Source organism: Sminthopsis crassicaudata, chromosome 2 (assembly GCF_048593235.1).
Source record: "Sminthopsis crassicaudata isolate SCR6 chromosome 2, ASM4859323v1, whole genome shotgun sequence".
NCBI lineage: Eukaryota > Metazoa > Chordata > Mammalia > Dasyuromorphia > Dasyuridae > Sminthopsis > Sminthopsis crassicaudata.
This window is the reverse complement of record NC_133618.1, coordinates 461252319-461271205: the sequence shown is the minus strand read 5'-3', so window position 1 is coordinate 461271205 and position 18887 is coordinate 461252319.

The window sequence follows — 18887 nt, the reverse complement described above, 5'->3', positions numbered from 1 at the left end:
TATATTCTTCTAGCTCCAAGGATCTCTGACATAGTTCAATCTCAGTTCCTGCTCTTGGTTAACATATACTCCATCCTGTCCTACCTCCTCTCCATTTCCTGAACTGATCTTGCTCATTTTCACTCTTGATTATGCTTCTGCCATGCTTGAAATGTCCTCTCTCCCCAATTCTTTCTACGAGACAAATTCTAACCTATCTGTCAAGGACCAGCTCAATCCCAACATCTTCCACGAAGCATTCCCTTTCAACTCTGGTCCACAATATCTCTTAATTCTCTGAAAGCAAATAGTCTAAACCAGTGATGTCAAACTCAAATAGAAACAGAGGCTGCTAATCTGTACTAAATGCCTGCTGGCTGCATATTGACTTAGTTTTAAAATGTAATATTATCTCTGCTTTATTGTAGTTTTATTTATTTTGTTAAATACTTCCCAATTACATTTTAATCTGGTTCTGGCTACATTTAGGATTGTTGTGGGCTGAATGTAGACCCCAGTCCACATGTTTGACACCATTGGTCTAAACTATACCATAAAATTCTCAATCACTAAATGCTTTGCATTCCTCTCTAGTTGTTTTAGATTCAGTAGTCTTGGCTCTCTCATCTGCACTATCTGGCTTTCAATGGCGTGGACTTCATTCTTCATTTGTCCTTTGTATAGTACTTATCAGAAGTCAATAGTAAATTTATTTATTTGATTTGAGCCAAAGGAGAGTCAGACCTGGATTCTAAATTCTGTGGTCCCCAGTGACAATAAAATTATGGAGAAATTTCCTCGTAAGAGAATGCAGTTTCTTCAGAGAGGGCAAGATTGTTCCTATTGACTTTTATGCTGGGTAGTTATGAGATAGATACCCCAAGAAGTAGGGAGAAAGGATTGTCAGTAAAGAAAGAGGAGCTCTGGATGAAAAGTCAGGAGGTTACTTTGTCAAAAACCATTTCCCTCTGAATCTGTTTCTTTTTTAGTAAAATGAAGAAGCTAGATCTAAAGATTTCTACAAGCACTTTCTAGCTCTCCAATTCTAGTTCCATGTTCTACCATTCCAACCTTCCTCTAATTTTTAACTTTCTATGTTCTGAGGTCTCTTAGATCTCTGACACTGTGACTGTTCTAGTATTTTATAAAGTGTCTGGCCCACAAGAAGTTTTTGTGCATTAATTGATAAGATAACTCCCATCTCTAAAATTCTATGATTAGTCAGGGAAGAGGATATCAAGCAAACTAATTTACAGGAAAAGAAAAGAATATGTCAAAGTGAAACTATGCTAGCCTTCCTATAAGCATAACAAAAGCAAAAAAGAATCAGAGGTAACAGTATTTTACTCCAAATATCACTTCCCCCCCTCCTTTAATGCATTTAGAATTAGAAAGAAGACTGAAAGGTACCAGCGGGGACTGCTAAAAGCCTGCAGAAATGACAGCGAAGATTACACAGCTGGAAAGGGTTTAAGTCTCACTTTTAACTGTTTTCATGACTCAGAAAAAAAAATAAAACTCCCAATGCAAGAATATGCCATGAAGGGATAGAAACCTCAGCCTCCATGAGGTCAGAGTGTGAGCGTTGATGGGAATAGGATGTGTGTGTGTGTGTGTGTGTGTGTGTGTGTGTGTGTGTGTGTGCATGTTGCTTATGTGCACATAAATGAATAAAATGAAGAGTGATGAAGTTTGGATGTGGGAGCATTGTAGACATGAGAACACAGACATTCTGGACATAAACCTATGTGACATACTCATACACAAATATGGAGCCTTCTAAAGAGAAAGGGCAGGTTTATTGAAAAGCATTCATCTTGTTTTCTGAAGTTTAGCCGATGGTGAGATTTAATGAAACATTAGTTATTCCTCTGTCAGGTAAATCACAATGCCAGTGGGAATGGGAGGGAGTTCAGCCCCGGGAAGAGAGCAGTAGTGACAATAAGCTCTTTAGTTTGGTGCAGGATAAATTTAAAGCCTGATGACCTGGATTCAAATCCCAACTCTACTACTCAAATTTGTGATTTTAAATGTCATAAGGTCTCTAGGCCTATTTCTCCCTTGTAGAAACAGGGGTTGGGCAAGATAACCTCTAAAGAACTGTCCAGGTCTAAACCCTATGATCCTTTGGGTTAATAATGAGCCATCACCAATATTCCCAGTGGAAACATGTATTTACCTATTCAGCCTCTGTCTTCTTGTATGCCTCTTTTACCTAGAATCTATCCCTTGAGTTCACCTAGATTATTCATTTCAGGGACTTGATTAGGAACCTCTTCTTTTAATTTGCTATTGTCTGCCTTCTTCCACTGTCTCTCTGTTCCTTGTTTCACTCTATTTTTTTTTTTCTGTTGCTATCTCTCAATAGTCTAGGATTCAAGATATCTGAGTTCTAGTTATTGACTGAGACTTTAGACAAGTTATTCAATTTCTATGGGCCTTTGTTTGTCATCTGCAAAATGACAGGGTGAGCCATAGATTTTTTCATTCTACGATTCAATCATTTTTCTCTGTCTCAGTCTCTCTGTCTCTTTCTCTCCCTCCCCCTATTTCTGTCTCTCAGGGTCATCACAGTAATTTCCCTAGGAATATTTTCTCAGATTAGATTCAGATGTAAAAGTACAAAGTTATGTGAATTTTCAATCTTAATTAGACCTGAGAAAGTAGGGGATTTGAGTATCATGAGGAAGGGGAAACATTTGTCAGCAACTTGTACTATTTTGTAGAAATAACACAGATAGCTGTGGCTCTGGGATAAAGAAAGTGAATTGTGTGCATTCTTTTGAATGCAAGGCAACTGTTCTCTGCAACCTAGGTATCCTATAGTGAAGGACATGATACTTGCTGAATATAGTGAAAAGGAGCCTTGACTTTGGAGTCAGAAGGTCTGGCTTTGGAATTTGATTATTTAAACCTTTGTTTCTCCAATCCATATAATGGCCATTGCGATACTTGTGTTACATACTTCATAGAATAATTTGAGGGAAACACTTTGTAAATCTTAAAGTGCTATAAAAATGTGAGCTATTATCTGTGATTATTCTAATTCACAAAGAGCAGGCAGCATTAACAGAACTGGAGTGAATAAAACTTAGATTGAAGTTCTAACTTTGAAAGACACTGGTTATGAAATCCTTTCCTTTATGGTACCCCAGGCAACATTTTAAGAATATAAATTGACAGATTAATTATTGATTTTTATTTTTGAGAACATCTCTTCATAGCGAATTCCTGATACCAATGAAATAGTATGATCACAATGACCACAGTCACCAGGCCATGAGTCTTGGTGCTTATAATTATCATTATGAATTATTTTAATTCCTCATCATTTTGTTATCATCACACCTATAATTCAGTTTAGGTTCATGCACAAAATGGCGTTTAATGAAAATGCTTAGCACAGTGATACTAATGGTGTTTCTCTATACTATTAGGGAATTGGGGTACTGGATAAAAAAGCTTCTGCTTATATATACTATGTTTTATACACAGACATACATAGACACACAGACACACACACAGACACAGACACACACACACACACATATATATATATATATATATAAAATCACATTTATTTCCACCTTTATATTTTGGTCACTTTGTTAACCTTGTTAAAATAATTTGCCTTCTTTATATGTTTTTATTTTTATCCTTCTAGACCCACTCGTATCCAATTTCATTAGAAAGTCTTGCCTCTCCAATCTCCTTCAAGATTTGACCTAACTTTGTACATTCTAGTAATCTATCAAGGATTAAGGATTTTATTTCTTGATTTCAGCTATCAGATAAGGGGGACAGGTGATCTACTTATAAGAATCACATATGGATTTAGTTTTCATTTTTCTCAGCCTGAATTATCTTTTTCCTTTTGTAAACTCTGATAGTAGATATGATCTGTATCATTACTCCAATACTTGATTTTTAAATATTTATTATTCTGTAATTGCTTTGTGCATGTTAATCTTTTTTCCTCAACATGATTATAAATTCTTTCAGGACAGTGATCCTCTGCTTTGAATCATAGGATTATTTAAAGAATCTTAAAATGTTAGCATTTGAAGAGTCCTTAGGGTTAGTTTAGTTTTCAAATTTTACAGATGTGTAAAGTTAAGTCCAAAGAAAAGCAGTGTCTTGTTATAGTTAGTAATAATTTAGACTGGAATAAGGATTTCCTGACTTTTCAATCTAGAGATCTTTCTCATATCTAAATTTAAAGAATAAATGCATTTGTTAAATGTTTACTTTGTTCCAGGCACTGTGATAAGCACTATAGAGACACATACAAATTAGCAATGCACCTCCTGCCTTCAAGATGTTTATATTCTAATAGTGGAAGATTATACATAGAATTGGTGGTGAAGGAAAGGTTGAAAATGACCAGGGAGTGCATGGCAGCCTAATTTTTGCTCAAGATATTCAAGAGATTACCTATCAGAGGCAAGTGTCTGAGGGACAAGCCTAATTAATTAGCAGGAGGAGGATGAGAAGGATATTTATAGTAGAGACAATATGCTTTGGGAATAGCAGGATTAATCCATATGGAAATGTCAGGCTCTCTCTAAATTCAGTAATGGAAAATACTGGCATTTTGATAGCCTGAAAATGATGTAATCAGACATTCTTTTACCATATTTATATATGAAGCTGACTTCATGGATTTTAGTGGAAGGGAAAATGCATTCCCCTTTGTTGGACTCAATTTCTCTATAAAGTAACTAAATGAAACTATAATAACTGTAGTTCCTATAAACTAAGTTGAACCAAGTTGAAACAACTCTGTAGTTGTTTCCAGCTTTGTCATATGTTCTTTGTTTAAACATTTTATGGCGTAAAGCCTGTTCTAGTCTTCTATAAAGTACCCTTTGAGTTCTTCGGGTACATCTTCCATGTAATATATTTGCCAGTAATAAATATCAGAGGGCAGCAGGTGGATGGAGTGGGTAGAGTGGGCCTGGAGTCAGGAAGACCTGAGTTTAAATATGGCCTCAGATACTTACTAGCTGTTTTGACCCTGGGGAAGAAATTTAACCTTTGTTTGGCTGTTTTTTCAACTATAAAATAGGGATGATGATAATAATAGCATCCATCTCCCAAGGTCGTTGTGAGGATTAAATGAGATGATCTATGTAAAGTGCTTAACGGTGTCTGGCACATAATAGGTGCTATATAAACACTAGCGATGATGATGATGATGATAAGGGTGAATTATTAAATGCAAAGGTGAACTATCTGAACAAAGAATAACAGTTGTCTATGTTTTTTTTTTTTTTCAATTTTCTTATTATAAAATTGTTGCAAATCTAAATGAGCACACCACTACCACTACTTCTCTGGCAAATTTCTCTTCAATTTTAGATCTGGCAGCTTATTATTGGAAAGAGTAAATTTGCCTATGAACAGAAACACACTCATCTCTAGCCTCTCTCCCTGGTTCTTTGTCAGGGAGTTCAGTTGAAATCCAAAGTGATGGCTCCCAAACCTCTTCACTACCTACTTGCTGAAAGCAAAGGAAGTTTGTGGGCCTCTTTTTTTTCCCCCTACAAAGCACTAATGTCACGGACAAGGGGCAAACTCATTACAACTGGGTTCTCTATCTGCCTTTACCAGATGCATGTGCGAGAATATGAGAAGGCAAAAACCGTTTGGTTCCAATAGCTGGTTTCCAGGCCACTTTATTCTGTGACTAATGTATATTACACACACACACACACACACACACACACACACACACACACACACACACACACACACACTCTCCCATCTTTCTGGATCAGAACAATATGAGAGTTGCCTCTTGCAAGTAAAATTCAGATTTCATTGTGCTGCTCCAATCTCTGGTTATGCTTATTTGTTGTGATATCCAAGATAACCAAAGAACCAGATTTGAGTATTGGCTGTCACTAACTCATTATATAACTTTGGAAAAGATATTTCTTTTTCAACTTCAGTTTTCCAATTTGCAAAATATGCAGGTGAGACTAATAAAAATAATAGTAGCTCACATTTATATGCTGGAAAAGGAAATAGCACATCACTCCAATATCTTTGCCAAAAAACCCTCAATCAGATGCAACCAAAAACATGTAAAAGATAAAATCATTTATGCAGTGGTTTCAGGTTTGTAAGTACTTTGCAAATATTGGGAAGTAGCTGTTATTATTATTCTCATTTTGTAGATAAGGGAAGTGAGGTAAACAGAAGTTAAGTAATTCAACTGAGGTCACATAGCTAGTTAAGTGTACAGTGCTCTATCCCCTGGGTGACCTTGAGATATTCAAGGTGAGTTCCAGTTTTTTAATACTATCACATTTTTTTGAGTAGTGCTGGGAATAAGAGGAGTTTCGTGATTTTTTTCTGTGAAGCAGAACTTTTTGTTATAATGGTGAAGCTCAGGTGGCTAGAACTAGGTGCTAACCAGGTGAAGAACATGGATTTTAAACCCATTTAATCCATATTATCTTCATCTGTCTCAAGGCAGTCATTTTTGCCAGATTTGGATTTGGACACCTCATTTAAGACGGATATCAACAATCCAGAGCAAATCCATTCTAGGATTGTGAGAGGAATAAAAATACTTTAGCACTAAGATTAGTTGAAAGTACTAATTTTGGCAGGGCAGCAGAAAAAATTAATTTATGATCATGAAATATCTGAAGCTCTGCTTTGCTTTCTCTTCTATTTCTGCCTTTTAGGCCCCAGTGGATTCTGTCAATGACATTCATCCCAGTGTCACATGGGGCTTTCATAATGATAGATTCCAGATGTCTTCTCTGCCGTAGAGTACATGTTTACATGGAGCAACGTGCTTCCAGAATGATTCCTAGCTATGTATAGTCTTGTGAGGGAGAGAAGGCAGGAGTTACCACCTGAATTTACAAATGAGAAAGTTGAGAGAGGTAGGGAGGGAAAACAAAAGTTCTCTCACTTACTAACTCAAGGTTATTAAGTGCTAGAATTAGACTTCAAAGCCAGACCTCTTGATTCCAAACCCCAGACTCTTTCCTTTTCATTGTCCTATCCTACTTCCATATTTTACTTTTTGGGGACCTTCTAATATTTCCTCTATGGATCCAGTTTCTGATATAATTAGAAGATGGTAAATTACCAGAGGTGGACTTTAAGAGGGAAAAAATCTATCAAAGAAATGGTATTTCAAAAAAACCCATGAAGTTTTGGATTAGATGAAATAATTGGTAACCAGATGTTTTCCATCCTTGCCCTTTCTAGAGTACCCCACGACCTCGGCCAACATGCTATTCTTGGTTACTTTCTGGGAGTAGCAACTCACATTTATTTAGGTAATTTTCATTTGTAAAATGCTTTCCCCATTATTTCGGAACAAATATTTATTATTCTCATTTCATAAAGGAGGATATTGATGTTGGAGACCTGAAAGGACTTACCTAACATCATATTACTAATGACAGTTAGGATTCAGACCTGGGTCTCCTGACCCAGCATTCTTATTGTCGTATCAGGGATGTTGTAAAGAATATTGATTCATATTACAGAGAAGATTTAGACTAAATTACTTCCAAGGTCTTTTAGAACTCTAAGATTCTACATTTAATCTAAAATTATTTTTAGGGTTTGAGTTACATATTTACTTCAGGCAAGTGTAGAAATCCCAGAATAATTTGCCGAAGTTTGAAATAATAGAGAATCTAAGAGGGCATTGACTTTAAATCCATTCCTGATTAGGAATCTCTTCTACAGCATTTCTGGCAAGTTAGGATTGAAGACCTCTGGTTATTGGGATGTCTGTCCCAAGCATGTGAAGACTTTTCCTGAATGGACATATGGGAACATTGTCTAATGGCTATGAAGGTGGCTAAAGCAGGTGCTGTGAAGTCCTTAGAGCTGGATCAGTCATTAAAGTCACCAAGGTCATCCACTCCATCCCGGGTCATTACAAACCATCTTCACTTTTGACTTGCCACTGGACTTAGGTGACTCAGGAAAAGAGAGTGATTACTGACAATTCTGAACAAGTCTGCCCCGCTTAAATCCAATTCATTATCATATGAGATATCATTGGTCCTTTTTGAAAACTATGAAAAATTGGAAAATAAAGATTAACAATCACTTCCAAGGAGAGCTCATTCCACGTGGGAGAGCTCTATTTTATTTCTTACATCAGTTAGAATTCCTAGCAATGCTGCATTGGAGCTCTGAGCTTAGATATGGTTACTCCCTCTAGTGAAGGTCACCAACCAACCATACCTGCCCATCCTATGTGACCTAAATCCGTTATACTGAGTCCCTTAAAATGCTAGGGTCTTTCCTCTCTTTCTTTAGATACTGTAAAGATGGCAATGGAATGCATCACTTAATGTAAGTGCATTTATTAACCTTTTTTTATATGTCAAGCATAAGCAAATAGGCTGTTCCATCAGATAAGCTTCATCTTCACCAATGGTTGATCCATTCTTTTCATATAATTCTGTGATTACATTCTTTACATAATTCCTCATTTGTAATATGCTGCAATCAGTTCACATCTTCCATGTACTTTTTTTTCCCCTGAGGCGATGGGGGTTAAGTGACTTGCCCAGGGTCATACAGCCAGGAAGTATTAAGTGACTGAGGTCACATTTGAACTCAGGGCCTCCTGATTTCAGGACTGATGCTCTATCCACTGCACTACCTAGCTGCCCCCTTCTGTGCACTTTTTCATTAGTCATAGTAATTCAAATTCACCAGGACAGTAATATATTTTTTTGATTTTTTTTTCACTTAATAGTTTTTATTTACAGATATATGCATGGGTAATTTTACAACATTGACAATTGCCAAACCTTTTGTTCTAATTTTTACCCTCTTTTCCCCCCACCCCTAGATGGCAGGTTGACCAATACATGTTAAATATGTTAAAGTATAAATTAAATACAATATATGTATACATGTGCCAGGACAGTAATATTGAAAATATTGATATTATTTTTATTCTTCACAATAGTCTTACACATCTAATTTGTTTTCAGTGGAGATCAGATAGAAATACTCCTAGGACAAGTTGCTATCCTGCTATTATTCTATTATAGTTGATGTTCTATGGATTATTATATTTTGATATAACTGCTTTGTCAAACTGAATTAGAGCTGGTTTGTAAACTCACTGAAAACATTTTTGAAACACTATGGTATGCACCTCATCCTGTTCCTACATGATTAGGTCTCTGTATTTTGAAAGTTTTTAGTACAGATAATTTGCAGATTATGAATATTTGGTATAGTAATATCTCTTAAAATATTGTTCTTAATTTTTTATGGATCAATGTTATGTGTGAGCAATTGTGAACAACAGTAATGCTTATAATAATAGTCTTGTGGCATTACAGTTCTTTGTTGAATTCTCAAGGACCACTTTGAGTCTTCTGTTTGTAGTGTGGAGATTTGCCATCTGTTTATGAAATATAGTAAGTTTTTGATACATAATTCTAACTACTAGGTCAAGTCTTGCTAGGTATTCGGCAGGAGCTAAATTTTTGCAGTCTGAAGTGATGTGTTGCACAGTTTCTACTGTCTCCCTTATTTATTGTTATGGTTGTTGGTGGTTTTGTTACCTGGATTTTCTTTGTGAATATATATTTGAACAATGGTATTCAAAAGTGGGGGTCTTCACAGTATTCCAAGGGGATTGTGGACTGATTTCTAGATGCATGTGATAAACCAATAAGAGGATGGGTTGTATTTCATTATTCTTGTGATAATTAATTATGGAACTTGACCACAAGACAAATATATTCACCTTTATCTTCCAACATTTCCTACTCTGCCCCTCCAGTTATATAAGTTTTAAATCTAATTATAATAAAGGGTCACTTATCAAAGTAGTTATTACCTAATTATAACTTATTTGCCACCCAAGAACCCATAGTGTGGGCTATCTTTAAGAAAATCCTCTTCTTTATACCTTCTACCTCAGCATACTTTTATCCTCTGTCCCCACATCACCTTGTACCTTTAGCAGGTATCTTTTGGAAGTGGGCTCTAACTCTTAGACAGAATCAATATTAAATAAGAGCTGAATCTCTCTCCCCCTTTTATCATTTAGGGTGGGACAGAGTGAATAGTGCAGAAAGATCAGGTATAAATGGTTGCACTATGTATCATAAATCTTATTACATTATCTATCCCTCAAAACACACTCATCTTCCTAACTTCTTTTTTCCTGTCAAAGGCATTTCCATTCTTCTAAGTCACCCAAGTTGGCAATGTTAATGTCATTTTTGATTCTACTTTTCTTGATCCTCCATATCAGTCACCAAATTTAGTTACTTCTACCTATCTATCTTGTATCTATCCATTTCCCTTCACTAACATAGGATGACACCATAGTTTAAGACCTTATTATATCTCACATGTACTTTTTAATGAGTCTCCTAATTGTTCTTCCTCTATCATCTCTCCCTGTTTTAATCTAGCTTTTATATAGTTCCCAAAGTATTTCCTAAAGCATACTTTGGATTATGTCATTCCCCTAGTCAATGAATTCTAGTGGCTTCCCATTAATTTGAGGATAATAATAGAACGGAATATTATTTGTCACATTTTAAAATATTTGTTTCATAATATACATAATTATTAGTGCAGTAGTAATATAATTTGTAAATCAATACATATTGGGTACATGACTTTTTTCCTAATGACTACCATGATTAAAGCAATTTTGAGAGCACTGTTCTAGAGGTTTTTGAAATATGTTCTCTGATCAAACAACCTCAAGTCTCTCAGTAGAGGAATTCAAGCCAAGAGTTTCCTCTGAGCTGTCTACTAATGGCAGTGCTGAATTTTCCAGACATGATGACAGTCTCATCTCTAGCCCCAGCAGGAGAGTTATAGCAGGGAGACAATCTTATATTTACTTTTAGTTTGTTAAAACCACATTTCCTAACTGGAAATTAGAATGGCAGAAATTAGATATGGATCCACACTTAACACCATATACCAAGTTAAGATCAAAATGGATCCAAGATTTAGGCACAAAGAATGAGATCATAAATAGATTAGAGAAACAGAGAATAGTCTACCTCTCAGACCTGTGGAGGAGGAAGGAATTTATGACCAGAGGAGAACTAGAGATCATTATTGATCACAAAATAGAAGATTTTGATTACATCAAACTAAAAAGTTTCTGTACAAATAATACTAATGCAAACAAGATTAGAAGGGAAGTAACAAATTGGGAAAATATTTTTAAAGTTAAAGGTTCTGATAAAGGCCTCATTTCCAAAATCTATAGAGAACTGACCCTAATTTATAAGAAATCAAACCATTCTCCAATTGATAAATGGTCAAAGGATATGAACAGACAATTCTCAGATGATGAAATTGAAACTATATCCACTCATATGAGTGTTCCAAATCACTACTGATCAGAGAAATGCAAATTAAGACAACTCTGAGATACCACTACACACCTGTCAGATTGGCTAAGATGACAGGAACAAATAATGATGAATGTTGGAGGGGATGTGGGAAAACTGGGACACTGATGCATTGTTGGTGGAGTTGTGAAAGAATCCAGCCATTCTGGAGAGCGATTTGGAACTATGCCCAAAAAGTTATCAAACTGTGCATACCCTTTGACCCAGCATTGCTGTTATTGGGATTATATCCCGAAGAAATACTAAAGAGCGGAAAGGGACCTGTATGTGCCAAAATGTTTGTGGCAGCTCTTTTCGTAGTGGCTAGAAACTGGAAGATGAATGGATGTCCATCAATTGGAGAATGGTTGGGTAAATTATAGTATATGAAGGCTCTGGAATATTATTGCTCTGTAAGAAATGACCAGCAGGAGGAATACAGAGAGGTTTGGAAAGACTTACATCAACTGATGCTGAGTGAAATGAACAGAACCAGAAGATCGCTGTACACTTCAATGCTGTATAAAGAGGTATTCTGATGGAAGTGGATATCTTCAACATAAAGAAGATCCAACTCACTTCCAATTGATCAATGATGGACAGAAACAACTACACCCAGAGAAGGAACACTGGGAAGTGAATGTAAATTGTTAGCACTACTGTCTATCTACCCAGGTTACTTATACCTTCGGAATCTAATACTTAATGCGCAACAAGAAACTTGAATTTACACACATATATTGTATCTAGGTTATATTGTAACATATGTAAAATGTATGGGATTGCCTGTCATCTAGGGGAGGGAGTAGAGGAAGGGAGGAGATAATTTGGAAAAATGATTACTAGGGGTAAAGAGGTAGTTGGTGAATATTTAGAAAGGAGAGAAGTAATTACAAAGAGCTATCATGGCTTTATCAAGAACAGGTTATATGTGACTAACCTCATTTTCTTTTATGACAGGATTGCATACTAGCAGATGAGGAAAATGCTGTGAATATAGATTACTTAGATTTTTGCAGAGACTTTCATAATTTATCTCATACTATTCCGGTGAAGAAAGTGAAAATACAGATTAGATAATAATGTATGTGATGGATTTAGAATGAGTTGGATAGTTAGATTCAAAGAATAGTTGTTAATCATTTGATGTCAATATGTAAGAAGGTCTCTAGTAGAGTACCTCTGGCATCTGGGCTTGGTCCTGCACTATGTAAATTTATTTTTTAGTAATGTCTTGAATACAGATATAAATGGTATACTCATCAAATTTTTATATGGCTCAAATATGGAAGGGATAGCTAATAGTGAATGACAGAGTCAAGATCCCTGGCTAGAACTGGGCCAGTCTAATAAGATGAAATCAATGGGGAGAAATGTAAAATCTTGAACATTGATGCAAAAAAATTAACTTTGTCAGCACAATATGGGAGAGATATGGATAGATAACATTTATTATAAAAATATCTGGGAATTTTGGTGTACTACAAGTTCAATATGTGTGATCAGTATGCTATGGTAGTCATAAAAAAACCAAAAAAACAAAAAACTAATGCTTTTCTGGATTATGTATAATGTAATGTAAGATGCCTTGTATGACTTGTAGGAAAGTTTGAATAGCCATCTCTAGAAAATCCTTCTTAACTACTTCAAGGGAAACCAATTCCTTTGAGAAGAGGAAACAGGAGGTTGGAGACAGATGCTGGGTTTCTTTTTTTAAGAGATGATTGTAGTGGTACAAGGACAGAATTATATCTCACTATTCCTTTAAATATTATTAATCTAGGGGAATTAATTTTAAAATTAAGCTAAACTCTTGATCAGTATTCATGAATGAAGAAAAGAGGATCTTGAATCTTATTTCATAGGCTTCATTCCCTTCCCACTAAAAACCAGTTTCACAATTAAGACACGGATTAAGTAAACTCATTTATCTAAGTAGATAGAAAATAGAAATCAGAGAAAGTGTACAAATGGGACTATATATCAGACAGTAGAGAGATTGAGCTTTTCCTTTTAAGAGTGAGATAACTCAACTAAATGAAAGAGTCCCAGATCTCATCCCAAAGGAAATTCCTCAAAGTCTCTAGTGTAGCAAACTGAGAAAAAGGACATGATTGTAGTTCCACATGTCAGCTTTTTCCTAGAGTCATTTTCCCTTCATGACCATGAAGAGAAGTTGGAACCACAGATTTTTTCTTTCAAAGTGAGAAGCCAGAAGAAACTGAAGAGACTGAAGAGTGCTCTTTTCTCTCTCCCTTTCTGTTAAACTCGACTCCATCCCTTATGCTAGCATCTCTACCAATGAGAAGAGTCCAGATGAATAGGCTTTGAGTCTCAGGTTACAACTGCATTAAAAGAGACATAATTTCAAGAAATAGAAAGGTGATAGTACTTTGCCCTGGTCATACTTTATTTGGAACATTGTGTTCAGTTCTAGCCATACTGGTTCGAGGAGGACTTTAATAAACTGGGCAATACCCACAAGAGGACAGCCAGGATGGGGAAGAGCCATGTGTCTGTGTCATAAAATTAGTGGAAGGCACTGTTACTGGCAAATAGATTACTCAAAGGAAAATGATGGTTGTCTTCAGATATTTGAAGGGCAATTGTGTTGAGAAAAGACTAGATTTGTTCTGATTGACTGCAAAGACAAAGAGCCTTATGAATGAAGTTTCAAAGAGGCAAATTTAGACTCTATTTCAGGAAAGCAAATCAGCCAAGAAACAAACAATAACTTTACACTTTCTCACACTTAGAACTGTCTATTCTAAACTGTCTAAAAAAAGCCTTCCTACCCCTTGCCCTCCTTGTAGTTCTTCAAGCATAGTAACTAACTATTTGTTAGTTATATTATAGTGCAGAATCCAGTCATGTATAGGTTGAATTATATGTCCATTTGAGTCTTCCTGCCCTATGTAGGAAGGGGAATATATAATAAAATTGGAATGGAATATAAATTTTTTTAATTTAAAATTTTCAATAAAATTGAAAGTTATTTGAATAAATATATAATAAAATTGTGACCTCAAGTGTTCTTACTGTAGTGATCCAGATATACTTCCAGGAAGTCCTCCAGATTTTGATACTTATCCTGGACTATACAGGAGCTAGTTTGTACTTATTCAGAAGAGATAATTATCAAAATTTCAGTATAAACATTTATATCTTGAAGATTGGCCAACACTACAAACTATGGTTCAATTTATTGTTTCCTTGATTGTCTAGCCTTAAGAAAGTGACATAGAATAATGCAAATCAAATTACAGAGTGTTATGTATACTTTTTAATTTTTTCCTGATGAGGTAGTTGTTGAACATATATCACTGCACCATTATATTTAACAAAAATACTGAGTTCCAACGGAGTCTATATTCAGAGCTGCTAAGTGATTTCCAGCCTGATTTCCTCAATCAGGTAATGGGTCTCCTTTGCCAGTGGCTCCATATTTCATTCTTTAGAGCACAATATCGCAGGCCTCTTTAATCTCTTACTGTGAACATTTCTGCCTACATACAGATCACCTTGGGGGTAAGACCCAAATCTATCTAGCTTCTCCTTCCTATTCATACTAGATGCAGCTGCTCTTCTTCTCTCTGTTTCAAAGTTCTATTATTTTAAATCAGAGTGGGAACTCTCTCCCAAATGCAGACCGCAAACTTTCCATACCTTAGTAGATCATTCCATGAGTTGCTGTGAGCATGCAATTCATCACTGTGAAGCTTAATTAGTGATGAATCTCGCTGGACCTACCTAGGCCATTCCTGTGATGACAGGTAGCCTGGTGGGGAAGTTTGGCCCGTGCATCATCTCTGCCTGACCTCCCCACCCAGCTCTAACACAGCCATTCAGCAGACCAAGTTTGAAGATGGTTTCAACCTTCAACCTCAGAGATCACCTGGCTTTGATTGGGGATGGCCAGAACAAAGGGGGATGCTCAGGCTTAGGGCCTGCTCTAGAGGAGTCACAAAGGACCAATTAAGGCAATTACTGAACGTTTTTTATAACAGGACAAATGGATCACGGTGTTAAAAGCTTTGAAAATCTCCTATAAAAGCTGTAATAATGCATTAATGTATTAATCCTCTTAATCCCGTCAAGCTACCAAAGATTCTAGGAAGGGCTGACAGGAGATCTCTGTTCTAACAATAGTTGCTACCACTGCTGCTTTCAAGTCATGTTTTATTTCCCAATCCCATCCCCTCTGTCCAACTCTTCCCCCTCCTACCTCCAGCCAGAATGCCCCCTAGCAATTGTCTGGAATCCAGTTTGAGTGTTTACTGTAGGAGCTTAACTTCTTTTTGTAGGGAACAATTTTAGAAAACAATTTAGAAAATAAGAATTGATTCTTATTATGAGATGCTTTTGGCAGAAGTTTTTCATCTTTGAGAAAATTTCCCTGGTTGGGCCAGCCTGGCCATTTGCATCCCTTTTAGCCAATTAATAAGATGCCCAATATTTAGAATCATAGAATCACAAAACTAGTGAGACATTTTCAGAACATAGAAAGTTAGACCACAGAATGTTGGAAGGGACCCTAGAAATAATCTATTCCAATTTAATATTTTTTTGAGCTGAGGAAATTAAGGTCTTGATTTGAAGAGACATGCCTTATTCCAGTTCATATAGCAACTTAAGGGGCATAAATATGGATGTCTGTTGTGCTGAAAGAATATTCACTCTCTTCTCCCCTACCACTATGGTATGTGTGTGTGTGTGTGTGTGTGTGTGTGTAAACATGATAGATTCTGAAAATGGACCTTCTTTGGAATTTGTCTCTATCCTCCTGACTCTCTCAAAGTCCAGTATTATTGGGATCCGATTCTGGACAATGCAATTCTGGGTTAGGACAGGAATAGTGAATATTGCCTGGAGGGTACCTAGCTATTTTAGTGCTCCACTACTTTAAAAAATAGATCTTTCCTTTAAGAATCATTGTTTCTGGAACTTTTTTTGAGGGGGAAGGAGGAATTCATCTTTTTGTTGGGTATTGATTATATATATATTTATTTATATGTCTATTCTATATATGTGCTTTTTCTTTATAAAATTAGAATTACAAGAAATTTACAGATGACTAACTCATCCAATGGAGAGAATGTGGATTTGAATCCTAGCTCTGACACTTATGTGCCTATGCAAGCTTAGGAGAGTTACTCTTCTGTTGACCTCAGTTTTCTCATCTGTAAAATTCAAAAGTGGTATTCAATGCCTATTGATGTTTCTTATAATTTAAAATCTATTTTCTACATGTTACTATCCTCATTTCACAGATAAGGAAACTGAGGGTCTGGCTCCTTTTCTGATCCGACCCATTCATTTTACAGATGAGGAATCATCTAGCTTCTGCATGAATAACTCCAGTGATATGGAGTCACTTAATAGCTAGGAAGTTAAGTAGGGGAAGAGAAATGGAATAAGGGAGAATGTGGGCTATTTCGGAGGGTGGAGCGGGATAAAGATTTAGTATAAATGAAGGAACTAATAAAAATCATCTTCAGGACAGGACATAACATTTTGTAACCCAGAGCAGAGAACTAGGAGCCAGAGGGCCTGAATCCAGGGCATATCATATTTGGATTTTTTTGTGCCTTCTCAGGGATTTTTTTTTTCTTCATGGTTCAATGAAGAGGTGGTGAGGTAAAGTGTTAAGAACATTAGCTCTGGAATTAGAGGACCTGGCTTCAAATTCTACCCCAGATACTTTTTGTCTTCATTTGTTTAGGCAAGCCTTTCCCTGGGGTTCAGTTTCTTCATCTGTAAAATGGGGTAGGGGAGATCAGATAGTTTCTAAAGTTCTTTAATCCAGTGTAAGTGACCTTGAAGGTCATTTTGAGACCCAAAGATAGGTCAGAAGACTTGGCATTAAAGTCCCATTTCTGTGCTTACACGTGACCATAATCTCCACAATCTCCGTGAGCCTCTATTTCTCACCTGTCAAATGGAATATTACACATCTACTCTAAAGGGTTGTTTTGAGGAAAGCACTTTGTAAACTATAAAATGCTGCACAAATATGGGCCACAGCTGTGAAGATAATGGTTCTATAATTATTGTACCTGTTTTATAAGTAGTATTTATAGAATCCTAGCTGCCTGATGCAATGTGATGGATATGCAAGGAGCCTGATCTGACTGTTTTGCTGGGCGACACAATAAGGCAGGAGGTAAGATGGAGTGTAACCAAACAGTACTACACACCTAATTCATTTGCTCCCCGAGCTCTGCCTTGCTTGTTTCGCTATAGAACCCCAAAATGAAATGGGGTCCTTGTTTATTAAGGCTGCAGGCAGCTAGGTGGTGCAGTGAATAACACTGGGTCTAAAGTCGGGAAGACATAAATTCAAATCCAACCTCACTTATTTAGCTGGTATGACTTATTTTCAGCTGACCTCAGTTTCCTCATGTGTAAAATGAGAATAAAGAGAGTACCTATCTCACAGAGTGGTTGTGAGGGTCAAATGAGATAATTATTGTAAAGTGCCTATACATAGCATTATATAAATATTATTATTAGAATCTACCACGACACCCTGCTTGAAAGGGTTTCCAAACAATGGAGGATCAGAAAATCTGAAAAGTGTATATGTAGGATGTGTGTGTGTGTGTGTGTGTGTGTGTGTGTGTGTGTGTGTTTGTGGGTGTGTGGGTGTGTGTTCTATTAGCAAGATGTAGGGATGGGGGTGGAGAAAGGAAAGGAGGGAGGAAGGACTGATGCTCCAGCATTAATTCTCCTACCTCCTGCCATCTGTGGGCTGAAGAAGTCAGACAGACCCTCAGCTTAATTGGCAAATGGATGCTCGTGAGGCAATTTTGTTGACGTACACCGTGGGAGGGTCGGCAGGCCTTAATGACCAAGTGCAGTGGATAAATGTGTTTACCAAAAATAAGGTTATTGATTCCTCAGCCATCAGCCTATTAATGCTAGTTTTATGTAACAGGACAAATAGATCACAGTGTAAAGTCTTTGGAAAATCCCCTATGAATGCTGTAATAGTGCTGTAATATATTAATCCCCTTAATCCTGTCAAACTTCCAAAATAATTTTTGTACACGCTGACAGAAGGTCTCTGCGCTAGCCATGGCAGCCACTAATAGGCCGGACAACAGCTCTTTAACCCATTGTGGACCAAAATGACTGACGCATAGCCTTTAGCATTGGAGGTTAGACATTGGTGTTTGGGAGAAATGGGGGTTGTGATGAGGGATGAACGATGGTGGCTGATTTCGGATTTTTGGACTGACTCCTGAAATATGGATAAAAAGAACCACTGTGCTGTGATGAAGAGAACAGAACTAAGAGCTAGGGGCTCTAGTGCCATCTTTGCCACTTACTGATCACATTACCTTGGGCAACTCATTGTGCCACTATGAGGTCAGTGATTTCACCAGTAATATGAATTATAGAATTTTTGAGTTGGGAGAGAATTTTAAAGATCATCTTGTTAAATCTCTTCATTTTATAATTGAGAACAAAGAATCAAGGTTATAGAAGTAGCAAGTGCTAGATTTCTAGGTGGCCCACACCCTGGAGCTT